At 43.4% G+C, this 16,660-nt stretch overlaps 1 protein-coding gene across 1 annotated transcript in view; it reads left to right on the top strand.

Moving 5' to 3' along the window:
- Positions 1–1,067: 1,067 nt before the first annotated feature.
- Positions 1,068–16,660, top strand: part of PTPN14 (protein tyrosine phosphatase non-receptor type 14) — a 202,709-nt gene continuing 187,116 nt past the window's right edge. Inside the window, exon 1 of the mRNA XM_019030500.4 lies at positions 1,068–1,705. The gene's annotated coding sequence lies outside the window, so the exon portion shown is untranslated. The remainder of the gene's footprint in view (positions 1,706–16,660) is intronic.

Here is a 16,660-nt window from a genome sequence, read left to right on the forward strand (position 1 = left end):
TGAGCCACCGCGCTTTTTGGTTTCCAGTTCTCTTCCCCAAGAGGCCAGGAATTTTTGCATGAGTTGCCGGACACTGAAGTGATTTGGGACAATACACTGTGTGCCAACGACTTCAAGGTCCCTTTTCAACAAAGGACTGGAATATCGAGATAAATCCCAAGACATGTTTGTAGCAATGCAAAGGACCACAGAAATCTAGACAAATTATTTAATTTTGCAGCTACAGAAACCTAGGATCTCAGGGGCTGGGATACTCCTCAGTTATCCAATCGGGCAGGGCCTAAAACCCAGGTTCAGTCGCCTGGCTCCGAGCTTTTTCCATCATACCAGCTGCGTCTCATTAACTCCACCTCCGAAAGTGCTAAGGAAGTTCCCTCCCAGTGCCTACCCAGGCAGGGTGGGGCGATTCTGTGGCATGGAACAAACCGGGAAAACGACATTTTCCAACTCTCAGCACACAGGCTGCTTTTTAATCATTCCTACGGGGCAGGAGGGGGCAGGGAGAGAAGGCTAAGACACCGGGTCCAGTACCCAGAGGTTCTAGGGAGAGATCTCTGAGATTGCCTACTTGGTGAGGCCACCTTACTTTCTCCTGGTCTGTTTTCCCCTGTGGGGTGGCTGCATGAAACGTCCTGCTTGGAGGGTTCCCCAATATAAGGTGGACTATCCTGAATGTAGGTCGGGGTGAGCAAGTTCCTGCCGCCGCCCCGTCTCTGCGGTCCTCGGAAGTCTAGGTGGGCTCTTCCTTTCCTTGCCTCTTTCTCCCCAACGGCGGGAGCAGCCCAGGGCTGGGGTGGCTGCGGTCGCCTTGCCTCTCCACTTCCACGTCTCTTACTCCAGGGAGTTTCATCCGGTCCTCCGTCCTCGGCCCCCACCTTTTAAAACATTTTCCAAAACTACCCTATTAAAAGTGTGCGACTTCTCCGGGCCTGCAGAAGGAGCTCCTGCAGCCCGGCATTCCTCGGATTCCAGCGCTGTGACGTCCCCAAGGACGGCGCGCCTCCAGCTCGGGAGCTCGGGAGCTGGGGCTCCACGTTTCAGCGCGCGCCCGCGGCGCCCCCGGCGCGCGCCCTCCCGGGCCGCATTCCTCCCCGCCCCCGGCCGCGCGCCCACGCGCTCCCTCCGCCTCCCGGCCCCCAGCGCCGCGGAGCCCGGCTCTGGGGTGGGGGAGCCGTGGCCGCCGGCGCCTGCTCCGTCCCCTCCCACTCGCACGGCCCCTTCCTCCCTCCTCTCCCGGCCGCTCGCATTTCCTGCCGCTCTGGCTCTCCCGGCCCCTCAAAGTTCTTTCCAACTTTTTCTCCGCGGAGTGAGCGCAGCGGACGCAGACTCGGGGGCAGGTTGCTGTGCTCCTCCGGGCTCAGCCGCCTGCTCTCCTGGCTCAGGTCCTCGGGGAGCCCTAGACAGACATCAAGTGGCCACTGGCGCTGTTTCCCCTCCCAGCTGAGCCATCCTCCCTGGCCTCCTCGGGCGGGACAGCCCCGTGCTTAGGTTTTTCTCCTTTTCTCCCCCGGTGCGCCTCTGCTCGGACTCTCGCGTCGGGATCGTGGCGGAAACCTCCCTCCCCTTTCGCCTTCTGCGGCTCCTTCCCTTCGCCCCTCCTCCGCCAGTCACTGGAATCAATTCCGTGGGGAATCGGGGCTCCGCCGCCGCGAAGGACAGCCTTTCCGCGCGGGACTCCGGGGCGCCACGGGGGCCATGTAAGCAGGTAAGCCCCGTCCAAGCCGGGAGCTGGGCCCGAGGTTGGAGGCCGCCTCGGCGTTCCGGGCACCCTGCAGATGACTTGGACAGACGCTGGCAACGCCAACTTGCGATTGGCGGCCCGGGACGCCTGGCAGGGCAGCCTGGGGCGCGGGGTGGCCGGGCCGCAGGGGTGTTATCTCGCGGTGGGAGCTGCCCGCGGTGAGGCGCAAAGCTTGTCCCGGGAGCGAGCTGGAAGGTGAGCGCAGTCTGGGGAGTTTGTGGTTAAACCCACACCCTGGTCCCCTCTCTCCATTCCCTTCTGCGTTTTGGGAACGAGAGAGGGCCTCGGAAGGGCAACTGGAGATACCTAGACCTTGGGGGCTAGAGGATGAAAGACGAACGACGTCGCGGTCGCTGCAGCGGTAGGGGGATGCAGCTGCCCGACGCCCCCAATCACCCCCCACCACCACCGGGAAGGAATCTTGAGGGGAGCGGAGTTTTCCTGCCCTCTCACTAGGCCCCAGTGGTGCCACCGAACTCCTGGGCGTCGAGGCTCCTACTTGGGTGGTCGAGCTGGCTCGTAGAAAAAAAGCTGTGGCCAAACAATTTCAGATCAGGTCTCCACCTCAAACTTTCAAAGTTGTAGGTATTAAGAGCCTCTCCTTCCCCACGTGACCCCCAGATCTCAGGTTTGAATACTTGTAAATGGGGTTTACACCTTTTCGTTTGGAGAGAGCAGTGAGGTAACGCTGCCCCTACCTCCCTTTCCCTCTCACTTCCTTGGGTTCTTGTTCTCCAACCTTCTCATCCCCACCTACAATTTCAGAAATTGTGGGGTTTCCGCTTAAGTCTAGGGACTGGCTGTCGCAGGTTCTTTGTGAAGGTGAGGAATCTCTAGACTGCAGGTGCGGGCAGTTACAGAGTTTCCACCAGTGTGTTAACTTCTTGAAATGGATTAGTTTACTCATTCATCCAACAAACCCAGCTTCTACTCTGCTAGGAACAGAGGATAGAAAGATGCTAAATGAGATCACAGGGCAGGAGTCTGCAGCCTAGTGGAGGAAACTTGAAGGCCGGTGAAGAATGATAATGCATGGAAGAGGGGTTCTGTGAGAGTCTGAGGCGAGCTTGGTCCTGGTGAAGCGTGCACTGCACTTAGAGGATAGAGGTTGTGCTCCTCTGGAGGGTGTATGCCAGGCAGAGGAAACAGCTCGTGCAGAGTGAACACAAGAAGGATAGAAAGTTTCCCTAGCCATCTGGGGGCCCGAGGGGCATTTATGGCCATGTTGGTGCAGTGTTGCTGGGATACGTTCTCTCCACCCCCAATATCAGAAATAAATCTAGAAGCACGTTAGCCACTTATGGGAACCACAAGTAGCTTACAGAGGAGCCAGGGCCTCCCTAATTGGATACACCTCCATGCCTGCTGCTGTTTTACCACAAGCAGCTGTTGTATGGTCATCTAAATTTTAATTGGCCCATGCTCGGTTTCATTAAAATGGTATTGATTCTTCTTTTTTGTCCCCCACATTCAAGCAATGATTCCTTTTTTAAAAAGGCTGTTTGACAGCCGTAGGTGTGGTAATACCGCAGCATTATGGACCTTGTATTATAAAGTTAGCTAATTGTTTGGTGATGAGGTTGAAGCTTGTGCCATAGAAATGACAGCCTTAATGAGCGGGAGCTGAATGGCATGATGCCCTTTTTGCCCAGTCTGAATGGGTGGCCATGAGGTGCAAAATTCGTTCATCTGTATGTCACTAAGTTTGTTGTACTTTTCTCTGCTTTTAAGTCATTACTATTGCTTTAGCACAGTTGTGCTAAAGTCGTTCTTTTCTCTGAAACTTTATGAAAATAGAAAACACTATCTTGCACATTTTTGTAGCCTAATGGCCCAGGATTCAGCAAATCCTGCCTAGAAAATTTCTTACAATGCAGTAGCATTCTGTACGTGGTTTGCCTTTCAAGGGTGTCTCCTCACTGGGCTGAAGTGGTGTTGTAGTATTTATTGTTCATAGTGGCTGAGTCCTGGCTGAGGTGGCAGACATCCAGCTTTTGGTGACCTCAGGCTAGTACATCAGAGTGGGAAGAACACACTGACTTCCTACAACTTTGGGTGTTTATCCAAGCCCCTCTACCAGCATCTTTTCTTATCTCAGGAACAGCCCTTTCACAGAAGTTTTCCTGAAGGTGTAGGGACCTGCATGAGAGAAATGGCTGAAGAGAAGCCCACTCCCACTAATCCCAGGCATTTGCCCAGTTTCCATCATTGGCTTAAACATGTAATTATTATTAACACCTGAGTTATTCAGGTTTGTGCATACTGTGTCATGCTGGTAGCTGTAATAGAAAGGACAGTTTGACTTTTAATAGGGAAGCACCATAAGGAATTCAGAGAAAAATCAGAATTTTTAGAATAATTCTTATTTGTCCTGAACGGATGGACTAAGTGTCAAGAACTATGAGGATTTTTTATTTTCCAGTGCCTTCCTTCCTTATTAGAGGTTTAAATTTGCTCCGGGGAAGCAGACATCAACCCTTTGATTACATATTATAGCCCCCCTGGGTTCCATATTCTTGTCATTTTTGAACAAGGATTTCATCACATTCTTGCATTTGAGCTTCATTACTTAGTCACCAAATGCTGTGTTTTTAAAAAATTCATTTTAAGCCTTAGAACAGTGCTGTGAGCTTTGTTAGAGATAAGGCATGAGAAAGATAAGATGAAATACTTAATTAGCCAATTAAGGAATGAGGGAAAACAAACACTAAAGCTTTGGTAGGGAGGAGGTTCAAGTTAATGTTAAAATACGCTTTTGGATCTCCCCTTACCGATTTAAATTGATTTAATTTACGCTTCCTCTGTATGCGTCCCATGGAGGGCTTATTGAGTGGTCCAAGGGATATGTGTGGCAAGTTCTGTAGCTTTTCCTGGCTGTCAGTGTGCTGGAGCAGGCGGTCCAGGTTTGGGAGTTTGAAATATAGCTAGGTTGGAATTCTAGCGCTGCCATTTTTTAGCTGTTTGATGTTGGATGAACATCATAGCCCTTCTGAGCCTCAGTTTCTTCATCTGCAAAATGGATCTGGTAACATTTGGCCTGTCAGGATATGTATGGAGAATTCAGTGTCATGCTGTATAACAGTACCTCACACAGAATAGGTCAAGGATGGCTATTTATATGTTCAAGGACTTTGTATGTGGCCATGAATGTGCTCTTTGTGTGTTATTTTTTTCAGCAGCCTGAATTCACATGTGTGCCAACATACACATAAAGCTTTATTTTTGACTTTTTTTTTTTTCAGTCTATTGGCTCAAAACATGTTGGCTGGCAGCTGCCATGTGGCTCCTCCTACAAGAGGAAATTGAGAGGTGGGGGACCAGGCAGTAGAGAAGTTTGAGGAGGGAAAGCCACTGAGAGGTTAGAAGGGCAGAGAACAAGATCCTTTTCCTTGTATACTTCTTACTGTAATGACGGTCTAGTGTTTTATATAAGGATCCTTGTATTTCTAGTGTTGAAATCTAGTTAATTAAAGAATGTTAGGATAACTCTGCCTTTAGCAAGAGTACAAAAGCTAGCTGCTGTATCTTTGCAGCCTTGATTTCCCTTTTTGAAGCCCAAATATAAAGAGTAAACTGCAGCACTTCTAGTGTAATGCCAGCCACTGGTTATTTGAACTTTAATGTTGTCTCTCATCTGAGAAGCCTAGAGTATTTGACAAACATTAAATCATAGATCTTCATATCAACCTCAAAGCGGGAGGGAATGTTAGAAGGAATGAACAATGTTAGAACAATGTTAGAAAAAAGGGCAGGTATGCAGCGTGTGTTCTTGAAACAGGATGGCAAAGAATTGGTTAAATCTTTTCTGCAGGGTTGCTTGCAGGCCTGGAGATCATATGAAGGTATCCTACCCCTTTGTGGAATCGGGGAGAGAGCCCAGGAAAATGCAGGCCTGACCTGGATTTTTGTAATAGGAGGGGAGAGGAAATGTATCTTGCCCAGACCAGCAATGCCTTTGCCATATATTGCATGCATGCTGATTATGAAAATAAATAATCTTATAATTATTTATAATTCTGAATTAAAGGATATGATGCAATGCTTGTGGATGAAGGACACAGAGTAGCTGTGTAAAAGGTAATAGTGACTAAGTGCCTTTTTGTGTGATAAGGGTAGTTCTGGCTCTAGGTTGGGTTATAAATGACATATTAACATTGTTTTACTTTCCTTTCCTTTTTCCTGTTGGTTCTGTGTTTCTTGACTTTTCTTCCCCTCTCAAGCTTTTGTTTGATTTTCTTCAGGATCCTTGCAACTGGAAAAAACATTTCATAGCCATTCTTAGATCAACCTTACATGTAAAATTTGATATGTAGTTGATTTAGCTTAGTTTCCTTAGGGGCTAAATTAGGCCCAGGTCAAGAGTTTCATCCTGAGCCTGGTCAATTAGTTTGACCCAGAGGACTACTGCATATCCAGAGAGCCGTAACCCTAGCTGGCCATCCCATAAATGCTTTATGTTGGTCAATAGGGAGGAGTCTGGTGAGAAAATGAGAAAGGGATCCTTTGGTGATGTAGCATCGTCTCTAAGTAGAAAAATATCCTCTTCACGTTTAGATTGTTTGAGATTTTAGTGCTGAACTGTATTCCTAAGTTAGGAAGCCGTACCATGTGGGCCACTGACTTGATCTACTTTGCCTTACAAGTTTTGCGTTCACAGGGAAAAATTACTCACAGTTGAAAATTAGCCACAGTTCCTAATGCATATTTTCGTATGAAATGTGTACTTTATTTCTACTTAATTTCCTTGTGTCTTTGGAAATTCACCTCTGGGGGTTAATTTGTTCACACTACATTCCTCAAGTAATTGGGGTATTAGCCAAGGCAAGTAGATTGTCAACCTCCAGTGAGCATCACCTGCAGGGCTTGTTAAACAAAGGTTGCCATTCCCCATGCCTACCTCAGTTTCTGGATTCAGCACGTTTAAGGTAGGCCTGAGAATTTCCATTTCCAAAGAGCTCCTGGGTGATGCTCTTGGTCCTGACCAACTGCATTTTGAGAAGCACTGAGCTAAGAAGTCTTGCTTGGTTCCCCCACCCCTGTTCCTCAGGCTTGGTACGGTGGTCACTTTTTCACTGCACCAGTTTGAATGATTCCGTTCCTGGTTGCTTTAGAGCTGCAGAGAGGCTTGGTTAATGGCCTCGTATCCCTAGCCAGGTTCATGTAAAGCACTAATTAGATGTTTCCATGTTACTGGATCTCCTTGGCTATCATCTCCAGTCCAGACCTCTCTGCTTGCTACCAAACAGTTGGGTTTATCTGGTGCTTAGATCCATCTGAGTGTCTGCTATACATGCCAAATCCTACCTGTCCCAACTTGAACTCTCCAGTTTCTTGTCACAAAATGCGCTGCTTCCAAATTACCTATCTCAGTGACATTGCTATCTATTGAGTTAGCTGCTCAAGCCAGGCATTTGGAGTTTTCTTCAACCTGTCATTCTTAGCACCCTCAATCCCTTTCTCAAACCCCAGTAACAAATCCCATCAGTCATTAGGTCCCTTCGAGTTTGAGTCTGTAAAAGTATTTTCCATTTGCTCCTTTCCCTCCATCCTTACTGGCCTCTTCAGATTGTTCCCAGAGCATTGCTGTGGTTTGAATGTCCCCTCCAAAACTCATGGTAAAATTTGATTGCCGTTGTAAACAGTGTTAAAAGGTGGGACCTTTGAGAGGTGATTAGGAGGAGCCTTCATGAAGGGATTAATGTCAGATTGGTTATCTCAAGAGTAGATTGTGATAAAGGGAGTCTGGCCCCTGGTGCCTTTCTGCATGTTCTGTGCTTGCCTCTGCCTTCCACCTTTGCACCATAGGATGACCCTGGCCAAATACCAGCACCATGCTTTTGGACTTTTCCAGCCTCCAGAACTGTGAGCCAAATACACTTCTGCTCTTTATAAATTACCTAATCTGTGATATTCTATTATAGCAGCAGAAAATTATTTTTACTCTTTCAGCGCTGCAGAAAGGGTTTTTGATCGCAAATTTTTGAAGATTTTACTTTTTTGAGTACTATTTAAAGTCTTTCACTTGTTTTTCCCCTTATGATATGGATTCCTATCTTCTCATACCCATCTGCTGCTCTTTCTCTCTATCTGTGCTAGCGCCCCTAACACTTAGTGGTGTTTAATTCTCTTCTCCTTTGTTACATTCAGACCCAGAGTGGTCTTACCCGTTCCTGCCTGCTTAACCTCTTTGTGGTCAACTAAGGCTCCACCTTCACTCTGCTCCTCCCCACTGAAGCCTTCCTTTCCTTTCCTTTCCTTTCTTTTCTCTTTCTCACCTCCCCTTCCCTCCTCTTTTTTCTCTCTCACCTCCTCTTCCCTCCTCTTTTTTCTCTCTGTCTCTTTCTTCTGTTCCTTTCTTTTTTTTCTTTCTCTTTTTGAGATGGAGTCTCGCTCTGTCTCCCAGGCTGGAGTGCAGTGGTGCTATCTTGGCTCACTGCAACCTCCACCTCCCAGGTTCAAGCGATTCTCCTACCTCAGCCTCCTGAGTAGCTGGGATTACAGGCACACAGCCACCACACCTGGCTAATTTTTTAATTTTTAGTAGAGATGGGGTTTTGCTGTGTTGGCCAGGCTGGTCTCGAACTCCTGACCTCAGGTGATCCTCCCACCTTGGCCTCCCAAGGGGTTGGGATTACAGGCGTGAGCCACTGAGACCAGCCTTTCTTTTTCTTTCTCTTTCTTTTCTTTTCCTTCTTTCTTTGACAGGGTTTTACCCTGTCACCAAGGCTGGAGTGCAGTGGGGTGATCATGGCTCACTGTACCTTGACCTCCTGGATTTAAGTGATCCTCCTACCTCAGCCTCTCAAGTAGCTGAGACCACAGGTGCCAGCCACCTTGCCTGGCTAATTTTTAAAAAATTTTTGTACAGATGGAGTCTCCCTGTGTTCAAACCCAGGCTGGTCCTGAACTCCTGGGCTCAAGCGATCCTCCTACTTCGGCTTCCCAAAGTATTGGGATTCCAGGCGTGGGTCCCTGTGCCCAGCCCATTCCTTTCTTTATAGTCCCATAGCACTTTGAAATTACCAGCATTAGTAAGTTTACCATATTATGCTTGTTTACCTTCCTATCTCCTCTACTAAGTTACAAGCCTCTCTGGTAGGGATCTTATTCAGTTCATCTTAGGTGGAGGTTGGGTAGCCATAGCCATGATGATGATGATGTTGCCATTTTGCAGATAATGAATTGGAGTTGATTATTTTTTAAAAGTGTGGCCGGGCGCAGTGGCTCACGCCTGTAATCCCAGGATTTTGGGAGGCTGAGGCAAGAGAATCATGAGGTCAAGAGATCGAGACCATCCTGGCCAACATAGTAATAACCTCCGTCTCTACTAAAAATACAAAAATTAGCTGGGGGTGGTGGCGTGCGCCTGTAGTCCCAGCTACTCAGGAGAATCACTTGAACCCAGGAGGCGGAGGTTGCAGTGAGCTGAGATGGCACCACTGCACGCCAGCCTGGGAGACAGAGCGAGACTCCATCTAAAAAAAAAAAAACGTGTTATAGAATCAGTGAACGAATGCATTTCTGAAATGCTGACCTGAGGGATAAGAGCTCAGCCTAGTTTGTAATTTATTATTTATTCTTTGATAAATAATTACTATGCTCTGGGAAAATTACATCTTGTTAATGACTATATGTAATTTTTAAAAATTAAACAGATATCAGTATGTATTATACATATCTTATTATCTTTGTTCATTTGAGGAGACAAATTCCATTTTTAAGCTATTTTCTGAAGTTACTCATACTATGGTTCTTAATATTTTGCTATACTTGGATACTTAAAAAACATGGTAATTTTTCCTCTCATTTTCAAGTCTAGGAAATGTTGTAGATCATGGGAGAATAAATATCACTGAAGGGTTAGGAAGGAGGAACATCTCAGGGTTAAGATATAAACCTTTCAGGTTTGGATTTACTGATTAGAATATGCTTAGTTTCCGTCCTATGCATTATTGTCTTTTGTATCATATAGAAAAGAGAAAAAGGCAGAATCCCCCATTATTCAAACTCAAAGTTACTAGTTTTTACAGTGGGAGAAAGATGGAGAGACCCTATGACACCATGTCAAGGCAGATTTGCCAGCTCACTCATATCCAAGACAGCCTATTCTACTTATAGAACTATAATAAGCAGCAGTGATATCATTGATATTTCCCCCCCAAATCACAAGCTTGGCTCTCACCGTTATTTTAGCTCCTAAATCAACGGGATTAAGGCAGATTTCATGGTCATGAAAGTGGATTTGTCATGAATTACGTATATACTTCAGCTTGATGTTTAAGGTTCTCCACAAATGATTCCCAGGTGGGCGTCTGATTTCTTCAGATTTATGTCCCACTATTCCTCAGGGTTATGCCAAACTGCAGGTGTTTCCTGAACAGGCCCAGTCATTTTCCACCTAATGTTGTGCTGTTTCCTTGCCTAAAAATCCTAGCACTCATCATTGCCTATCAAAACCATCCCTCCAAGCCCTCCTTCAATACCACTTTCTCTGGGCAGCCTTCCCTAATCTCTCTCTGGGTCAGGCCCTCTTGCCATTCTGGCCTTGGCATTGACCTCACTGTGCCCTGTGTCCTGGTTAACCTGCCTCACCCCCTCACTGGCCTGTCAGCTGCCTGGGAACTGCCACTGCTTCACTCCCCCACATCCCTGCCTGCAACTGTCCATGCAGGTCTGCCTGCCCCTTGCCCAAGAATGCCCTGTGAGGCTGAGGCTGCCCCCCCTGCGTCATTATGAGAGACACCTGTTGGTGGCACCACTTTGTGTATGCTGTCCCCTCTCTTGGTGCGGGCACCAGTCTACCTTCTATGCTAGAGTCTTTTCTAAGATATGTCTGATATTTTCACTCTCCTGCTTAAAATCTTTCTTGCCACCATATATTGTTTACACACACACACAGGCACACACACACACATTTTCTTTATACCTTTACCACATATATATACATGCATACATATATGTGTGTGTACATATAACATACATACATATATATGTGTGTGTATGTAGTAAAGGTATAAGGAAATACCAGAAGGATAAACACAAAATACAGGGTATGGTGAGCAGGGGTGGAGGTGAGGACAGACATGTGATACTGTTTTGTTTCCTAAGCTGAGTGATGGAAACGTGTGTTTATTACATTCTCCCTTCTAAAATATTTCATTTAAAAACTGCTTATGATTAAAGTACACACTCTCTAGCAGAGCACTCAAGGCTCTGCATAGCTCTTTTTTAAAAATGTAAACAGAAAGTCTCATTTATTTTTGTCTGAAGCACACAGGAGCTCACTCAGCACAATACAATAAGCGAATCATACAAATATTGAGAAAAAATGTTCCCATGAATACATATGTATATATTCTTAAGAGCAGCAATCAGGAGTTTAACAACAACGTAAAGTGGTTTTCTCTAAATAGTGCTTTCTGATGGGCTTTTGGGTAGGAAATGGACAGGTAAATCACCATCACGTAACAGATGAGCTAAGAATAACATCTGTTACCCAAGTCACTGGAACCCTGTGGCCTGCGAAAGCCCTCTTGGAGTTTACATTTAATTCCATCATTGGCCTGGTTGACTTCCACATTTCACTAAATTTGGACAAGATCAAGAAACTAACCCCTCAACTCTCAATCTCTCATACGCAGGGATGTGGGAGAGAAGGGCAGGTGAGATCAGGTGTGAACACAGTCAGGGCTCTGCATAGCTCTTGATCACACCTAACTTCCTAGCCTTGTCTGGGCTCTCCCCTAAACATCTCTTGGCTCCCTGTGAACCTTCTCCAAACATTTCTCAGGGTTGAAACCTTGTTGCTTTGACTTATGCTGTTATTGTTACTTCCTGCCCCCACTGCAATTCTTTTTTACATCTGATCACATAATAATCTCTTTGTGATTCTTTAATGTGTATATGATTTTTATGTCCTTTTTGGAGGTTTTATCTGATGCTCCCTTTTTATTATTAGGGATAGTAATATCCCTAATAATAGTTATATTATCATTGTCATCTTCTCTGCCTTCCTATAATACTGTACTGTTTGCTTATTTTCACACCTTTGGAGACATATTTTGTAATTTATTTATCCTTGGGTTTATGGCATCTGATGCAGAGTACATGTTCAATAAATGTTTAGGGAATTGATGAGTAATAGATGTAAGAGAAATGTTTCTAATTGAAGTAATTTTTTTAAGAGTGTGTCCAAAAAAACTTCAAAACAAATTGAAAGGAATATTTCTTGGGTTCAATATCTGAAATTTTGTTTGTAAATCTAATGGATTTACACATGGATTTCCTAGCTCAAACCCATGATTTGTATTAGATACTCTTCTTCTGCTTTTCCCGTTTGCTTTATGGTGGTGGATTTTTTTATTTTTTAAATAAATAAATAGCTGTTCGCACTCCTCGTCCTCTCTTTTCCCCCATCACCATGGAGTAGCTTCATGGTTGCTGTAGTAGTATCTGTGGACGTGTGTGAGTCCCAGTTGGGAAGTAGCTCTAGGCTGCAAAGTGGTACCACTTGTACAGAGTGATTTCTGCCATCAGCGCTGCTTGCTCTGGGGTGGAGAAGTGACACCTCCATTTAGAGGAGAAGCTGCAGGGTTTATTTTTGTGGCAGATGTGTCCCACTGAAGAGCTGTAATAACCATAATAAAGGAGGATTATGCCGTATTAGGTTTATGAAGGGTGCACCAGTCTGTTTCTAGGGTCAGTGGTGACAGCTCAAGCCAGCAATTAGGTTTCATTTAAGACTCCAGGAGGCAATTAGCATTCCCTTCTGCCCAGGAAATACTGTGATCTATTAGGCCTATTCTTTTGCATTATACATTTTGTAAAATGTGCTTTAAATGATGAAGGTACACATTTTTTGACACATAAGCAAGTCTTCAATTTATCATTTGAGAAATGGGGCTGACTTTTACACTCCCTGTGAGTTTAAATCCGTGGGTTACAGTGACTAACATCCTGGGTGGATTGTGCTTTTTAAATCAGTACATTTTTAAAAGATCATATACATTCTTTTATTCAAAGGTAAGGAATTTCTTATGGAATATTATATAATTATGTGATTTATGAGGGGAAAAATGGGACTGATGTGAAACAAATTAAAACTCCAAAATAATGAAATGACATCTACCAGTCTTAATTATATTCTTTAGAAAATTATTGTTTTACCTAAGAAGTGTCTAAAAATAAAGGCTGGGGAGGATGATTTGTGCAGTGCTTCTGCTGAGCAGCTGTTTGGTTGTTCCTAAAATGAGGCACGTTTTCTGAGTGCCAGGTTAGGTATGAGTGTGTACTTTGTGCCCCTTCATCCTTATGAATGTGTTTAGGAATTTTAGCTTTGCCCATGAATATGCACTAATATTTAGTAGTTATTCAAACTGGTTTCCTCCCTCCACCTCTCTTCCCTCCTCCCTCTTCTTTATTCCCTTTCTCACTCCTCCCTCCTCCTCCTTCCCTTCCTTCCTTTGGAATAAATTAGCTCAAATAATAGTAAATTATTCCTTTGGAATAAATTAGTTTGGAGGATTCTGATAGATTAATTACCGTATATGTATTCAACATTAATATCTTTTTGGGTATGATAAAAGAGAATGCACAGTGAGCAGCACATCAGGCCAGAAGTGCAAAGACCACCTATTTCCATGGGGCAATTAGGCTGTCTCCTTATTGTTTGGTTCTTGGTTTGCATTTTTTTTCTCATTTGTAGATGATAAAACTGTAATAGTGACTGAGCTCAGTACTTTGAAATCTGTGTGTGTTGACATTAAAGGCTCTGAAAAGTCTTGCAGTAAAATGAAAATGTTTCAAAGCTAAATTCATTTTAGTAAGAATCTTTTTAAAAAAATCTATGTTATGGAACACCTGTAATATGGAAGGGCACTAATAGTAAATGGAATACCTACCAGAGAAATCTTGGTTTAGAAGGTACCTGGATAGAGAAGACATGTTTGTGGTCTTTAAGAAACTCAACATCTAATTTAGACCATGTAGTGACTTGGATCGTTAAAATGATTAAACATTTAAAGTCATGATTAGCAGACCATAACTAACTTTAATTTTTTAAATAGCTAGACTTTTGTGTTTTGTAGCACATAACAAGAGCAAATTCAAAGCAAAATATCAGGAATTATTCACAAAATCAATTTTCAAGAAAAGTTTAAAGAGCAGTAGGCATTTAGTTTAATGTCTTTATAGTACATTGAAGAGTAATGTTCAGTTTAAATTTGAGACACTGTGAGAATCTCATCCTTCAAAGAAAAATTCAGATATATCCATTTGGCTTATGGAGGCTAGAAAATGTGGTTAATATTAATATATACAGTACGGAAAAATCTTCATTCTGCAAATTCTGGCCTTCTGCCCTCCGTCTCCCCCACTTACTTACTTAGAATACTGCCAAGAAGCAAGCAAGCAAGCAGGCTGGGGAGTTGTAAGCCACTGAGAGCTTTAGAAATGCCATTGCAATTATTTTATTAATAGCTGCCTCTGTTCAAATTGTTTTGTGTAGTTGGGCACGTAACAGGCATTGTGAATATAAATAATATGAACAGCTTTTCTCCACCATGGCCTCTTTACTTATGTCAAGCTAATTTGCTCAGTATTCTCTTCATCAGTTTTCCCCACTCCTATCTTTGGCCTTTTATACAGCAGAGCTTTATGTATAGAAACCCCCTTTCTGCTATAACCTTTAAACTTGTAACAACATTATGAAAGAGATGTTATTTTTATCTATAGTTTATCCTTGAGAAATGTGAGAATTAAAGAAGTTATTTGCTCAGCTCTCACAGCTAGTAAGTGGAGTAAGTGGCGTGTGAACCCGTTCTCTCTGATTCCACAGCCCAAGTTCTTAACCACCACGTTAGGCTCAGAAGTCTGTGTAGGTCAAGTACATGTGTTCCTTCCTCCTTCCATTCATTCTTTCCTTTTGTCTATCCACCAGCTTGTTTAATAAATGCATTTTGATGTTTTCGAAAGTGGAGATGTTTTTCTGTGGTCATAATCTTGAAAAGAATCAGCAACTAATAACGTAGCCTTTAGCCCCATGTGGCTCTTTAGCATTTGAAATGTGGCTAGTCTGAGTTGGGATATTGCTGTCAGTGTCAAATACACATGGGACCTTGAAGACTTGTTATCAAAAAAAAAAAAAATAAAATATCTCATAATTTTTTATTATATGTTGACATAATATTTTGTGTATATTGAGATAAATGTGTTGTCAAAATTAATTTCACCTGTCTTGATTTACTTTTGTATGTGACTACAAGGGAATCGACAGTTACATAGGTGGCTTGCATTTATGGATCACATTATATTTCTTTTGGACAGCACCATCATAGATGGTTATCAAACTACTCTTAGGAGCCCTAGTTCTTCAGTGATGCCTAGGAGGACTGGAGGAAAAGTAGTTAGAGACAGAAAGTAAAAGTAGTTGTAGGTGATGGTAAGATGTAAGCCTGATGACACCTTAGATGACCAGCAGAGAGAGACTGATATTAATTGGCATTTAGTTAGTATAGTACTTACCGTGTGCAAGTGCTTTGTCCAGTGGATTATCTTTCTTGATCCTTACGGCAACCCTGTGAAGTAAGCACTATCTTTGGCCTATTATAGATGAGACAGCTCGGGCTTAGAAAGGCTAAGTAACTGGCACAAGATCCTACAGCTAGTAAATAAATACTGGTTTGTTATGTAACATCATGGCATGCAAATACTAGTGAATGATGGAGCCTAGTGTCAAATCTGGGCATGAATCCAGAGCTTGTGCTTGTATCCACTCTTCATCACCACTTCTCAAAGGCAAAAAGGAAAACATTACCTAGACCTGATCTGCAGCAGCCCTTCTGCTCGTTAGTATCTACCGGGGGTACCCATTATTTTCCCTAGCAGTGAAAGGTATCATCTTTAAACTAGGGAATATAGTAAGAACCATTGATGTTCCAGGAATGAGCTCAAGTTATCAGGAAATGATAAAAATCAAACTGGATGTGCTTCGTTTACTAACTCAAGGTTGTCCTAATTAGAAAGATATTTAAAATAAATTGTTTTTAGAAACTTGAAGCATACCAGATTCTTTTGTAACAGAGACGTGGGTATATTTCATAGCAAGTACAGATTTTGTAAATATAAATATTAGACATTTTTTCTCTCAGTGTACCAACATGTTTAAAAAATTGGTATAAACTTAGCCACAAACCGACGACCAGCTATTTAAAAATTTTTTGATGTTTTTTATAGGTTGGCACAAAAGTAATCACAGTTTTTGCTATTAAAAGTAATGGCAAAACCCACAATTACTTTGACATCAACCTAATAGTTAATGTTCATGTGTAGACATAATTTCATAGTTGTAATTTTATATACTCCTTCATAATATATACATAATTTCTGTATTTTTTTTATGTTTTTGAGACAAGATCTTGAGATCCTCCTACCTCAGCCTCCTGAGTAGCTAGGAATACAGGCATGTGCTACCATGCCCAGCTAACTTTTTATTTTTTTGTAGAGACAGGGTATCACTAGGTTACGCAAGCAGGTCTTGAACTCTTGGGCTCAAGTGATCCTCCTGCCTCAGCCTCCCAAAGTGCTGGGATTATAGGTGTGAGCCACCATGTCCAGCTAACTTGTAGTCTTAATAACTAATATTTGTAGTATCTTTACAATTGATATACTATAAATCCTCTTAATATTTTTTTAAAAACTAATTAATTAATTTTTTAAAGACAAGGTCTTGCTCTGTTGCCCAGGCTGGAGTGCAGTGGTGTGATTATAGCTCACTGCAACCTTGAATTCCTGGGCTCAAGCAATCCTTCCACCTCAGCCTCCTGAGTAGCTAAGACCATAGGTGTATGCCAACATCCTGTGCCAAATTTTTTTATTTTTCATAGTGATGGGTTTCATCATGTTGCCCAGGCTGGTCTCGAA

This window comes from Gorilla gorilla, chromosome 1 (assembly GCF_029281585.2).
Source record: "Gorilla gorilla gorilla isolate KB3781 chromosome 1, NHGRI_mGorGor1-v2.1_pri, whole genome shotgun sequence".
Taxonomy (NCBI): Eukaryota; Metazoa; Chordata; class Mammalia; order Primates; family Hominidae; genus Gorilla; species Gorilla gorilla.